This window comes from Salvia splendens, chromosome 10 (assembly GCF_004379255.2).
Source record: "Salvia splendens isolate huo1 chromosome 10, SspV2, whole genome shotgun sequence".
In the NCBI taxonomy this organism is placed as follows: Eukaryota; Viridiplantae; Streptophyta; class Magnoliopsida; order Lamiales; family Lamiaceae; genus Salvia; species Salvia splendens.
Genome location: NC_056041.1, coordinates 20,744,257 through 20,759,538, shown reverse-complemented (window position 1 = coordinate 20,759,538; position 15,282 = coordinate 20,744,257). Strand labels below are relative to the sequence as shown.

Here is a 15,282-nt window from a genome sequence, read left to right as displayed (position 1 = left end):
ACAAAAATCCATTTAGAGAAGCCCAATTTACAAAAGCCCAAGTTTTCGAAATTAAGACACAAATTGACAAATGGGCTGAATTTGTTAAATTTAATTCACAGCCAAATTCAATGATAAAGAAAATTCCAAAGAACATAAAATTTCAAGCCCAGTCTTAGAAACATTAATATCAGCCTAAATAAAAGCCCATACAATTTTTAAACAAAAGCTGCCACTTAACATTACACTAATTTAAATTATTAAACATAATTAATCAACTTAGCTCTAAAACAAACATTATTAACTCAAAAATATATAAAGCTTTTGTCACAACCATTTACGCCGCCAACACAAACCCTAGCTCACTCCTTCTCCACGTCGCTATGACTCCAAATCGACCGTTCTCTGGCGGTGGACGGCGGAAAGGAGTCACATCTCCACAAATCGTCGACGCCTCAACCTCCACGCCTGTCGGAGACGGCGATAAAACCCTAATCACCGCCTCGGAGACAAAAAACCCTAATCCCTTCACCTTCTACCCGCCTCCACCGTCGAGAACGGAGAAATAGAGGAGTTCGGTGGTGCGTACAATTCCATTATCGAAACAGTGAGGCAGAGGGGTTGATTTCTTCGAAACCCTACGAAAATCGTTGGCTTCGAAACCTTACCAAAATCGATTGTATTCGTCGAAACCCTACCAAATCCATGGCTTGCTCCTCGGCTACACAATTCCTCTCCGAAACCAAAATAAGGTAAAAATTGATTAGTCTAGAATGATAAGTTTTAGTTTTTAATTGCATGTTCATATATTGAACTTATTTCGCTTTGAAAATGTTTGCTAGGAACTGATATAAAAATTCTAACACCTGCGTCAAAGCAGAATCAAGTTAACCTTCGACATTTTTAACACACTAATTATTATTGTATTCATATTGCGAACTCTCATTGTTGAAAATTTAGCTGGTTCTGTTACGAAAACAATATCTTCAGAGTTTATCTGTGATTTGTGGATTAAATACATATCATGAACTTTATTCTGCTTGATATTTGATTTGTCAGAATCCCAAGTTCTTTATAAATTCTAACATTTTTTCCCTAATTTTGCAAATGCTGGCAGGAAAAGAGATGAAAAAATACAGAAAAATGAACACTAATGTAGTTCATAGATAGCATAAAAAGCTTAACATATTTTGAAACCTGATGGGGGCAGGTTGTGGCACACATATTCACTTAACTTAGACAGCTTGTAGGAAGATTAATTCTTTTAGTTTAGTAATTAAGTTTTATGGGTTGGACCAGTTATAACATCTGCAAGCTTGATTTATTAATATCTTTGATCATCTAATTTGTTGTGTCATTTTAGTGTATTATGTATGATAAATTCAATGTCAACATATCGACACAACTTGGTATTCAGTTTAATTATGTGTTATAATTAGGAACATACTGAACTATCATTGATTACACATTCAAATGTGTTATAATTTCTGTCACCAGGAGCAATCTCATAAGCATGGACTGAATAGACTTTGATGATAGAGTTCGTTATTCTCGGATGAAGATTATCTATCAAGGTAATGAAAGAGGTCATAATTTAATTACTGCTCTTTGTGACATAAAACAATTACTGCACTATCAGACAAGTACTTACTATTAAAGAAAACTATGTATTCAACACAAGGACATAGTCTCATTTATTTACAGGGACTGATCTCTTAAAATAAGAAATATAGGAGGCAGGAAAGGAATAAAGATTACATACAACTGTTTATGAGGAGGTCACTAATCTCTATAAATTGAACTGGGTATTCCAAAGAATTGATATTAACTGCAGTTACTACTTTCCATGGAAAGAGAGAAATATTCCAAAATAAGAACCCTCTTTAAAGATAATTTTATCATTATTTGCACAATAAAGACAGGAATAAAAGATCTGAGCAAATGAATGTTACTCTACTTCATAACCATGACAGAAAGAAAGAAGGTTAGAGTCTGTATGAATTATTAAAATAGTATTCACTTATCATGAAAATGGGAATTTTACTTTAAGAACTTTAGCTCATTGTTTTTTTGCAGGAACTAATATCTAAAAAAAATAAGAAGTACAGGTGGAAAAATAGGAATAGAGATTGCATACAAATATTCATGAGGTAGTAACTAATCTCATTATTTTGGCATTATAATTGCTGCCTTCTTACAATTAAACTAAACATACCATCCTATCATGAAATACAACTTTTAGATTTGTGATCATTCTTTCTTGTCTCCTGAATTTCCTTCAAAAAAGATTTTCAAGCAAGGTAATGAAAGGTTCCATTCTTGAATTACTACATTCTGATTTAAAGAAACAAATATAGGAGGATCAGTAATATATTAAAATTAACTAATCTTTTCTGTGCAGGAAATGAATCTCAAAACAATGATATGAACATGGAAAGATGATATGCATTTCTATACGCAACATTAAACAAGTAACCATCTCAATTTCAGTTTGTGCCTTATTTGATAACAAATAAAATTTCATGTGCATCTAATCCTACGTACAGTTTCTACAGGAAATAATGTACAAAAATTACAAAATGAATTGGCAAAAAGGAAGAAACATCGAATGCAAAAAGGAAGAAGCATGACATGCAATATGTGACATCAGGTAAACAATAACTGATTAGTTTAAATTACTCTAAAAAATAAGTATTCTATTCATACTCATCAGAAGTGCTGATACACCTTCTGAAATGACTTCAATTTAGGAAAATTCAGATCAAGAACGGAGGCACAACAACTGTCAGCAAGATCAGGAAGGCAGGCACATTCATTAGTTGCAGGAACCTCATGAACCAAAATATGAATGAGAGGTAGCACTCAAAATTTCACAGATGAGGTGCATCACAACAATGACAAATACAAATCCAGGTTAGAAACCTACATCCAAAGTGTTGTGCTGAGTAGTTATAGTTACTTATAAAAACAAAAGTAACATGAAGACATAATATGAAACTAAAATAGAAAGAAATAGTGATATAGCATAAATAAATTTCAATGGAAAGAAATACATTAAGAATAAAGACTGCAAATTCATAGAATAATAAATAAAAAATAAATGGGTAGCGAAAAGGAATGGAGTGGAGAATGTATGAAGAAACTGAAGTAATTCTTTGTTGCTGATAATGTGAGTGATTTCTGTTGCAAAGAGCTTGCTTATTAAAAATATGCATATAGAAGAACAGTGAGTGAAGAAGAATGGAGTGGAGAATGTATGAAGAAACTGAAGTACATCTTTGTTGCTGATAATGTTTGAGTGATTTCTGTTGCAAAGAGCTTGCTTAGTGATTATGAAGAGTTGGGGCAGGGTATTTATAGGACACAAATGGAGTGCAAGCTGGTTAAAAAAAGTGCAAGTTCCCAAAAAAGCACAATCATGAGAAAGGCATTCCATTTAATAAATCAAAATATTGTGTCAGCTAATAATCTTCACTGAATGGGCTTTAAAAATAGTCTGTAATATATTAATAGGATTTAACATATAATATTAATAGGATTCAGGTTCAATCTTTCGATTGTTTTTGAACTGTCATCTACTAATAACTCCATTCTTTGTGGGGAATTAATGCATTTAATAGTGTTTCTCCTTTTGTTTACAGAAAAAACATTTGAAATATTAGTATATTTAATAAGGTCTCTCACTATTTGCATATAGAAATTAATCTCTCATTATTTCGAGATTATGTATTCCAAAAGTTTTATATTTATGGCTCCTAATATGTTGATTAATTTATTACAGCATCTCATTGGAAACAGACAAATGGATCTGTGACAGTTTTCTCTCGCCTCTTCATAAACTATCCACCCCCACCCATCTTTTATTATATTAATTCATTTACATTTTGTTTTGATACTATATCTGAAAGTTTACTTAGATTTTAACTGATGATGTATTTAATTTTTCAGGTATGGATTGCACCCGTGAGTTTAATTTTTGACTGTATTTAATAATTTTTGAGGTATGCATTTTAACTAATGATGTATTTACAGTTTCAGTACGGATTCTATTAAATCCTTTTATTCTTTATTAGGATTTCTTTTGTTATATTTTATATTTATATGTAATAGTAACTATTGTAATAGAATAATATATAAAAAGTAGGCCTTCAAGATGACAGCTATTGGCCTGCCTCTACACAACTTTCCACAAAATACTACACTCAATCTATATTTAAAATTAATTAAAAAAACTTAAAAATACAGCAACTATAATGCCCAGTTTCCCGCCAAAAAGGGCAAAATTGGCATTTAAAAAAGTTTCCCAAAAACTCTCACTTTAGATATTGATAGATTGAGCATTATACAAATATTTGTAGCAGTATATTTTTTCAAAAAAAGGAATGCCTATTTTTACTTATTACTTGTATTTTTGCATAAACTGAAACAAAGAAAATAATACATACTATAATGTTATACTTTGAATTCATAAAGTATTAATAAATTAGATGAAATATGCCCTCGAGGAATCCATGGATAAAATAGAAAAAAATAAATAGATAAGGACTTGAAATGTGATTAATAATTTTCCAGAGACTTGTGGTGATATTTTTTCAAGTTCAGAGACTAAAACGTGTAAACCTCATTTTTCAGGGCAAAATTTGATGTTCACTCTTTAGTTAATTAGTTATGATTTACTGATAAGTAAATTTTAATTTTTATTCCATTACAATATAAATTGTACTAGTACTACTAGTATAACTCAAATTTTGATTAAACTAACAGTAGTGTAACCTCATGAATTGAATTTGACTATGTGGTGTGGGTTAGAGAAGCCCAATGTTATTTGAACCGTCGGTTAACTGTGAAACCAAAACTGTGGGTCTGTAGGGATCAGACTACCCGGATTCACTAATTACCGAGACCTCTTTGGTCTTGTACAAGATAGCTCAGTCAAACTATCACCCTCGCAACTGATTTTATATAAGTAAAGTCTAGCTATTACAACAGATATAGCTAACTATCTCGGACCACAGCACTCCTGGACCCGAAGCTCCAAGAACCACCGAGAACCCTGCACACTAGAAACCCTAGTTAGTAACACAATAGACGATCCTCTCGGATCTAAACAAATAATGTAGGCAAAAGAGAGAAATCAAAGGAATCGCATAGATCTTGTAGCTATGGCTCAACCACCCGCTAATAGTACAGATCTATTCACCAAAACCATGATCCAAGGGAGCAACGTTGAATCCAACCGTGAAACTCTTCACACACCACATATTACAACCCCAAACCACTCCACTATACCGGATCTATCCACTCTCAAAACCACTCACACAAAAAACCTCTCAACAAGAAACCCTAACTTCTCTGGAACTCAAGCAACCGAACCAGTTGCTTATTCTCACCCACACACACGTTTAGTCACTCAAATATCCGTGATAAATCGCAGTGAAACACCAGAGAATCATCATCATAGAAGAAAACCAAGGGAAACTCAAACAGACGCGAGAGAGAGAGAGAGAGTGAGAGAAAATGAGAGAGTCAGAATGAAGTGAAGCGGCAGAGATGAGAGAAGGGGGTATATCATCCGGGGTTTGGGCTAGGGCAAACACAAGCCCGCACCATTACCTCGGCCAAAATAAATCCCAGGTCCAACAATAATAGTCCACCAACAAATCAGCCCATATAATCAATATACTCCACCTTGGATATTATTTTGGGAAACCAATTGCACTATTAGCTAAGGTTTAAAACATCATTTCCTACAAGGCAGTCCCCACAGCACCAAAGAACCAAGTTCACTTGCTTAGGGAAACCACCAGTTTTGCCTACTAGGCTCCAGAGGGGCTGACACCCATTAGCCTATAGGACTTAGTGCCTCTAGCCACCATACACTCTTACCAAAGTAGATAAGGTGACTAAGGTCTTTTACCCCCGGGACATGCAGCTATCCTAGGTCAAAATGCAGATACTTAATGCGGAAAAGAAGTTTTTCAAGTGGTAAGCATTTAATCCCCATGTCAGCTGGGTTTTTATCAGTGTGCATTTTTAAAAGATAAACTTTATTCTTTTCTACAATATCCCTGATGTAATGAAATCTTACATCAATGTGCTTAGTTCTATCATGGAAAACATGATTTTTATACAATTGAATGACAGACTGAGAATCAGAGAACACAACAGGAGGAGTTTTCACAAAATTGAGTTCAGAAAGTACTCCCTTCAACCACACAGCCTCTTTCATTGCCTCAGTAATGACAATGTACTCAAATTCAGTAGTGGACAGGGCCACTATATGCTGCAACTGTGATTTCCAACTTATACAAGAACTGCATACAGTAAAGACATAGGAAGTGGTGGACTTCCTCTTATCTCTATCATTAGCATAATTGGAATCAACAAAGCCAGTCAATTTAACACCTTCTTCACATCTAGAATAGCACAAACCTTACTTTGCAGTATTTTTAAAATATCTCAGCAACCATTTCAAAGCTTCCCAATGATCAGGACCAGGATTAGACATGTATCTACTCAAGCAAGACACAACATAGGCAATATCAGGCATGGTGCTAACCATCAAGTACATCACAGATCCAATAGCATTAGCATAGGGAACTTTCTTCATGGCATTGATATCATATTCAGATTGAGGGCACATGTCTTTACTCAACATAAAATGAGCAGCTAAGGGCACAAAAGCAGGCTTAGCATCATACATGTTAAATTTTTTCAGAATTTTGTGCACATAGGGTTCTTGATGCAAAACAAGCACACTCTTTTCTATTTTTGAAAATATTAATCTCTAATAATTTATGAGCATTCCCTAAGTCTTTCATGTCAAAATTCTCACCCAAGGTAGTTTGCACGACAGTTATGGTTTTCAAACAGGGACTCATGATCAACATATCATCCACATATAACAAAAGGAAGACAGGCACAATGTCAAGGTTCTTCACATACAAGCAAGCATTAAAAGTACTTCTAACAAAGCACATCTTATGCATACACGCATTGAACTTAATGTTCCACTGTCTAGGAGATTGTTTCAGACCATACAAAGCCTTTTTAAGCAAACACACATGATTAGGAAACTTAGGATCAACAAAGCCTTCGGGCTGTTTTATATAAATTGGTTTATCCAAATCACCATGCAAGAAAGCAGTTTTGACATCCATTTATTTCAATTCACAATCAAAATGAGCACACAATGTAAGCATTAATCTCACAGTAGTAAATTTAACAACATGAGCAAATATTTCAGTGTAATCTACCCCCTCTTGTTGAGTAAAACCCTTGGCCACTAATCTGTCCTTGTATCTCAGACCCTCCACCTCAGATTTTAGCTTATAAAGCCACCTGCAATCTACCACAGAAGTACCAAGAGGCAGGGGTACAAGTATCCAAGTAAGATTGATTTTTAGTGAATTCATTTCCTTCTACATGGCTTTATGCAATTCATTCCAGAACTTAGATTTAGTATCCTGCTTATAAGATTGAGGCTCATCCCCATCAGATTCATGCACATTAAAAGCCAAATTGATCAAAGCAACCAACCCTACATAGCCATCATCTTTAGCAGGTTTTTTAATATTTTGCCTTCTAGTCCTATCTCTAGATAACGCATAATCATTCAAGTTGGGAGCATCAATAGCATTTTGAACCCCTGAGGGACTATTTAACACATTCTAAGGAGGCAAGGGAGCATTCACTCTAACAGGACTAGCATGCATTTCATCAGCATTATCCACATTGTCAGGCAAGGGCACATTAATAGCAACATTATCTTGCAGATTTCCCGCATTAGGTGTTTCACTAGGTGCATAGATTGGTGTAGAGTTCCAAAATGGTTGCTCCACCTCACTTGGAACATCCTGTGGATGCTCCACATCAGTGGGCTTGTCTGTGGACTCCACCTCAGTGGGACGGTCATTGTCCACACTCTATGGAGCAAGGTTTTCAGTCAATTTCAAGCAGGGGAACTCAGTTTCATTAAACACAATATCCCTGCTAATGATGACTCTAAACCCAGGCTCATCTCTCAGCCATACTCTATACCCTTCCACACCTTCAGGATATCCCAAAAACACACATTTTCTAGATCTAGGTTCAAGTTTGTCAGTTTTAGTGTGCACAAAAGCAGAACAACCAAACACCCTCAGATGAGAAAGGTTAAGGGATTTTCCAGTAAACACATACTCAGGACACTGTCCTAACAAAGACACAGATGGAGATCTATTCACAAGATAAGTAGCAGTCATCAAAGCTTCACCCCAAAACTTTTTGGACAAACCAGATTCAGCTAACATGCATCTCACTTTATCAAGTAAAGTCCTATTCATTCTTTCAGCAACCCCATTTTGTTGTGGGGTATAAGGCACAATTTTATGTCTCTTAATACCAAAACCAGCACACATATCATCCATTTGTTTATTACAAAACTCCAAACCATTATCAGTTCTAATAGCCTTGATCATTTTCCCAGTCTGAGTTTCAATAAAGTTTTTCCAAGTAACAAGTTTTCCAAAAACATCATACTTATGTTTCATAAGAAAACACCAGACTTTCCTTGAAAAATCATCAATTATAGACAGGAAATACACAGACCCAGAGTGGGAAGACACACATCCATATGCAAGTATTCCAAAATATTTCTTTTTTTTTTATGAATCAATGAATGGAATATAACGACATAAAGTAAAGTACAAGCAAGACACGAGAATACCCGAGGGATACATGCCTAAAAGCCGAAGCTAAGTAGGCCGATGGGGGGGGGGAAGTAACTCAAGGGACAAACGTACCCTTATAAACGGTAATACAATCTATAAATTGTACAAAGATAATACATGAGTAGGATCAAACATAGAAACATCACATCGGTAGAAGTCTTCACGATGGGATCCTCACGACATGCTCCGGTAATTCCCTCAATCAATGTGTGCTTGTACTCGTTGCTACCATCCACGTTACCCCAATGGATGTAGGGTAGGGCCTCGTTAAAACCTTGTAAAAATAAAACCCAGTGGGAAAAAATCCCTAGGAGGAAAAATAGTACCCCCGTGGCCGAGAGCAACGCTAAACTCCCAAGTGCTCGGTAACCTGATCATGCGGATAAAGGGAGTATAAGACTGCATATGTTACCTTCTTCACTTCAAACACCAGGTGCTTGGGTTCAAAAGCTGATCCGTCGAATATCAAGGCATTCCTGTCTCGCCAAATCAGGCTGACCATTGCAATGAGGGCTAGTCTTCTAGCCTTGCGCATAACAGCTGCTCCGCTTCTTTCCTTGAGCATCCACTTGATGGCGCTCGGGATAGTAGTGATGTTCCTCCTCAGTCCCAGCCAGGATTTGATCTCCTTCCAAACTGCCCAAGTCTTGTGGTATTTGAAGAAAAGGTGGTCCGCGGACTCCATATGCGCCATGCACAAAGGGCAGCATTGGTCGATGTTCTTGTAGCCCAGTCTGTTCCTCGTTGGGAGTCGTCCTCTGAGGGCTTGCCAAGTAGTGAAGGAGTACTTTGGCGGGACAAAGTCCTTCCAAACGAATCGGTGCCACAGTCGTCGTTCACCTTTTGGCCTGAACCACTCGTACGCCTCGACCGCTCCCTTGCTCTCGTTCCACTGTCCCAGCATCTTCTCCACTTCTCTTCTCGGCCGGTCGGTCAGTAACTCGTCTCGGATTTCAAGCAGCCTCTTGAAGAGTGGTGAGTCCCGCGATCTCGCCGTCCATTCCCACAACATCCGATCCTTGAGAAACACACTATGGATCCATTTGATCCACAATGAATCCTTCTTCACGTGAATGTTCCACAAGTTCCTCGCAAGTAGAGCCTTGTTCCACACCCAAGGTCCCGAAAGCCGAATCCCCCTTCATCATTCAGTAGGCAGAGATCCTTCCAAGCCACGGGGGGATATTTCGTACCCCACAGGAACTCTCGGCAGATGGAAATGCCCGATCCCTCACATTTGCTGGCAGGGGAAACACTTGTAGCCAGTAGCACTCTACTCCCTGCAAAACAGAGCGCACAAGTTCAGTTTTACCGGCATATGAAAGGTTCTTACCTGTCCACTTTTTGGTGAGGGATGCAATCTTGTCGATCAGCGGCGTGTAGTGCATGATGTTGAGCTTGCTCGACGCAAGAGGCACTCCCAAGTACTTCATTGGCAAAGAACCCAACGGGAAGCCGAAAATACTCTTGATCTCCTCCAAGTCCCGTGATGACAGCTTGTCTCCTGAAAAAATGTTAGACTTGTCCTTGTTGATCTCCAAGCCCGAACAGTCCGAGAATTCCGCCATTGCATTCTCCAAGATCTCCATGGACATGTAGTCGCCCCTACTAAAAAGCATAAGATAATCTGCAAGAGCCAAGTGAGTAATCTTTTCCTTCGCACATTTTGCATGGAAAGGTAACCCTATGTTGTTTACCTACCTAGCACACATGTGTCACAGAAAGATAAATCACCATGAACATCAGATTCAGACAAGATAACATGTTTTTTCAGAATATTCAGCCCCTTTTCACTCATGTGACCTAGCCTATTATGCCATAACATCAATTTATCAGATTTCACAACATTGGCACATGCTTTTTCACAAATAAGAGGCACAACAGTACAGACATACAAACCACATTTTCTTTTGGCCTTGAACAAACACATGGAACCTTTACAGATTTTCATGCACCCTTCCCCCCATTTTCCACCAATGCCAGAGTTTTCTAAAGAAGTGTATGACATCAAATTATAGCATAATTCTGGAACACACATCCTTCAAATTCAACACATAGCCATTCTCAAATTTCAAACAAATTGTGTCAATACCAAGAATTTCACACTTCTTGTCATCAGCCATTGACACATAAGTATTGGTTACATGCTTTATCTCAGTGAACACTTCCTTGAAGGGACTAACATGATGTGTACAGCCGGAATCACACAACCAATCATTTGATGTAAAAGGACTCACAGGGGAAGCATTTATGTACACCATATCATGCAGCATAAACACAGATTCATTTTCAGCATCTTGCAATATTAGCAACATTTTCAATCTGAGGGTTTCCATTGTTATTAGGAGGCTTATTCTTTTTAGGCTTATTGCAATCTCTTTTAAAATGCCCAGCTTCTCCACAATTATAGCATTTCTTAACAAATCTGGAGTCTTTACTATTGGACCTAGATCTAAATTTCTTCTTGGAATTAAACCCACCATTCGATTCATTCCCCCCTCTTGATTTAGATCTTCCTCTAACATTTAAAGCCCTATTTAAAGCATTTTTGTCAGAGGCTCTTTCCCTCAGTTCCATTTCTTTAGATTTTAGGGAACTAATAATCAAATCCAGAGGAGCAGTGTCTCTACCATATTTAATGGCAGCTTTCACATCACTATAAGAATCATGTATGACATTCATCAAAACAATACTTGTATATTCATCAATAGTTTTATCACCTGATCTCTTTATATCTTGAACATGCTTTTGAAATCTATCCACATTGTCATCAATATCTTTTGACAAATCAAGCTTAAATTTGAAAAGTTTTTCAAGCAGATACATCCTTGAAGGCATAGAATTTTCAGTATACAAGGTATCAAGGTGTTTCCACATTTCAGAAGCAGGTTCAATGTGATTAACCTTCCTAATCACAGAGTCAGACAAATTGAGAATAATAGTAGCTTTAGCCAACTCATTCATTTCATCCAGTTTATCTTGTGGAGTATCATCAGGCACAGAACCATCAACAGATTTGAAACCTTTTGTTGAATAAGAACACATTTCAGTTTCTGTTTCCAAATCACAAAATCATTTTTGCCATTAAAAGGAACCAGGCTAACAGGTTGGGTCATTTTTTAAAAAAAAACAAAAAACACAGAGAGCAAGGGAAAAAACACACAATCTTGCAATCAGCCAACACAGAAACAAGCCCACACAGACAGCAAACATGTTTTTCATATATTTCACCCAAAAAAACACACAAAACACACAGGTCATACCTCAAATCCCTGACTGTCACGAGCAACACTGGCTAAGGCTATCCCAGTTCACAATCACTCACCTCTAGAGGGCGCAGGGGGTCACTTAGGCAGTATAATATGCTAGGTGGTCAGGTGAAAGGAGATCAGAGATCAAAGAGCACCAAGAAACCACGGAAGCAAGCAAATCACAGAGAAAAAACGCAGCTAAAACTAAGTCTTGCCAAGACTGTCTACAGCAGCAAAATCTCAATCCTATATTTGGCACTACACAGAAAATAGAAATCCAGAAAGTTTCAGCCAATTTACCAGAGCAAACCCCCTACTTGAGGGAGAGTTCCACGTGCCCACCTCCTTTAAGCGACTCGGTGTGCCGGAGTAGTCCCCCCTGTGGCTCTGATACAACTGTAGGGATCAGACTACCCGGATTCACTAATTACCGAGACCTCTTTGGTCTTGTACAAGATAGCTCAGTCAAACTATCACACTCGCAACTGATTTTATACAAGTAAGGTCTAGCTATTACAACAGATATAGCTAACTATCTCGAACCACAACACTCCTGGACCCGAAGCTCCAAGAACCACCGAGAACCCTGCACACTAGAAACCCTAGTTAGTAACACAATAGAAGATCCTCTCGGATCTCAACAAATAATGGAGGCAAAAGAGAGAAATCAAAGGAATCACATAGATCTTGTAGCTATGGCTCAACCACCCGCTAATAGTACAAATCTGTTCACCAAAACCACGATCCAAGGGAGCAACATTGAATCCAACCGTAAAACTCTTCACACACCACGGATTACAACCCCAAACCACTCCACTATACCAGATCTATCCACTCTCGGAACCACTCACACAGAAAACCTCTCAACAAGAAACCCTAACTTCTCTAGAACTTAAGCAACCGAACCAGTTGCTTATCCTCACCCACACACACGTTTAGTCACTCAAATATCCGTGATAAATCGTAGTGAAACACCAGAGAATCATCATCAGAGAAGGAAACCAAGGGAAACTCAAACAGACTCGAGAGAGAGTGAGAGAAAATGAGAGAGTCAGAATGAAGTGAAACGGCAGAGATGAGAGAAGGGGGTATATCATCCGGGGTTTGGGCTAGGGCAAACACAAGCCCGCACCATTACCTGGGCCAAAATAAATCCCAGGCCCAACAATAGTAGTCCACCAACAAATCAGCCCATATAATCAACAGGGTCACGGTTCATAATCAAATTTGTGAGAAAATTGTGGAACCAGAACAATGAGTTTGAAGGAGGAGAACCAATTTGGGTTTACTAAAAGGGCTATTGGATTTAGTGTTGTGTGTATAAGACAATTGTATTTGAGATAGTCTTAATCAAGGTTTTGAAGTTATGTAGTATTTGGTTTCTAAGGTAGGAGATCAAACAAATGATCAGTCCCTATGGTAGGCACTACATTGACACCACATTAAATTGCATTGGTACCATAGTAAATTGATTTGATTTTAGTATTGCATCTTGATGTTGAAGCTACATCACGTACTTTGGAGCAAACTTTTCTCTATCTTTTTTATTCTTCAAAAATTTATCCCCCAAGTGGCAGAGATCAAATGTGTCTGCATAATGGTTTGTTGAGGTGGAGTGAAGAAAAAAGGCCCATCAACCGTACAATACAGTAATTTTGATATATAAGGGTGTCCACAATGGGGGAGCCGCGGCCCGCGGCTCGGCGCGCGGCCCCCCATTGCAAAGGCCGAGAGCCGGGGCGGAGAGGCGAGAAGCGTGGCTGAGCCGCGGCCGCGGCCTTCACGCGGCTGAGCCGTGTGAGCCGCGGCCCTCCCATTGCAAGCGCCGAGAATCGCGGCTGGGCCGCGGAAATTATTATTTTTTTTTTTAATTTTCGAAATTTTGTGCATAAATATACTACATTTCCACTCCATTTTCCAACTCCATTTTACTCTCATTTTCCTCCAATCTTCCCTTCCAACTTCAATTTAACCTTGCAATTATGGATTCCGACGATGAACAATTCCAACAAGCGGTAGATCTAGAGGTACACCGATATGCGGAGCCAAATATCGCATGATTCACTGCAGGTTGATATGGTTGAAGAGGTCTGGAACCGTAGAAGGGGCGCTGCAGAGTGATTTGGGTTTCCGGCTTGTTGTTTTTAAATTATGTCACTTTCGTTGTATAATTTTCCTATTTCAATATAATACAACAAAGTTATTGTTACATTTTTTCTAGGTTGTGAATTTTCTAATTTACAATCCACATTATTTTACTTTAATTAAATTAATAAATATCATAAATTTAAAACTAATAAAATTTATTAGACTTAAATTAAAAAATAATATTAAAAAAATAAACAAATTAATTTTTTTTAAAGAGGGCCACATTTGGTGGCCCTTGTTATTTTTGATAGTTTTGTTGACTTTACCATTACGGAAGCCATATGAGAGCCACGAATAGTGGCCGGGCCACAAATGGTGGCCCTTGGCCTTCAAGGGCCACCATTGTGGACACTGAAAATAAATTCTCTGTGTTATTTGATCGAATCTATTGCATAACACCACTAGCTCTTGATTTGTCTCGATTCTTTACTTGCCCCTAACATGAAATGACACAAATATATTAAGGTCAACCCTAATTGCAGATTACGTGGAAGAGGTTGGTTAAGTCGTTGGTTGAGATGACTCCTTGATGGAAAATAGTGGAATGGACTGAGTTTTGTGATAAGTTAATTTCATTTTAAAGTTGAGAAATTGCCCAATATTTGTAAGGGATTGGAGAGTTTCTCAAATTCATTTCTCAATAATAAAATGTAAATATTGATTACTAGCAACTACTCTCACAGCCTTTTACATATGTCAAAACTTGAAATCATAAGCAACCTACTTCAATAAATATTTATATCGTTTGAATAAAAAATAGCAATCTAACCACTCCTTTATTAATAATAATTAATAATAATATAGGTACAATATGAGGAAACAAAGTAATCATATCTTCAGTACTCCATTCTTGAAGCTAAGAAGTCATAATCACTTGCCCTCTACATCATTTTCTCGTTCTACAACTTATTTTAGCTTGCATAGTGTAATACTACTATTAAAATGGTTAATTGATTACATTCTCAAATTTTAACTTAATTTCAGATTTTCGGCTACGTTTTTAAATTTATTAGTACAGTATTATTAATATTTTTATAGTTGTAGAAAACACACACACCCAACGCCACTCTATTCTCAATAATTATGTGCGTCATTAGTTGTAGCAAAAAAACATACAAGTAAAGTATCATATACTGAGGAGGCACGACTTGCCACCATAGTAGATTAGAAAGTTCCTAGAGGGCCGATTTTAG

At 37.4% G+C, this 15,282-nt stretch overlaps 1 long non-coding RNA gene across 4 annotated transcripts; it reads left to right on the top strand.

The window, feature by feature from the left end:
- Positions 1 to 309: 309 nt before the first annotated feature.
- Positions 310 to 4,156, top strand: LOC121752234. Of its 4 annotated transcripts, none has more exons than XR_006040286.1 (7): positions 310 to 731; positions 1,477 to 1,553; positions 2,056 to 2,129; positions 2,381 to 2,450; positions 2,526 to 2,629; positions 2,730 to 2,892; positions 3,928 to 4,156. It is a non-coding gene; the product is annotated as an uncharacterized LOC121752234 (long non-coding RNA). The 4 variants fall into 4 exon arrangements; XR_006040287.1 differs by having other exon boundaries at positions 2,222 to 2,450; XR_006040288.1 differs by having other exon boundaries at positions 2,056 to 2,279.
- Positions 4,157 to 15,282: the final 11,126 nt, after the last annotated feature.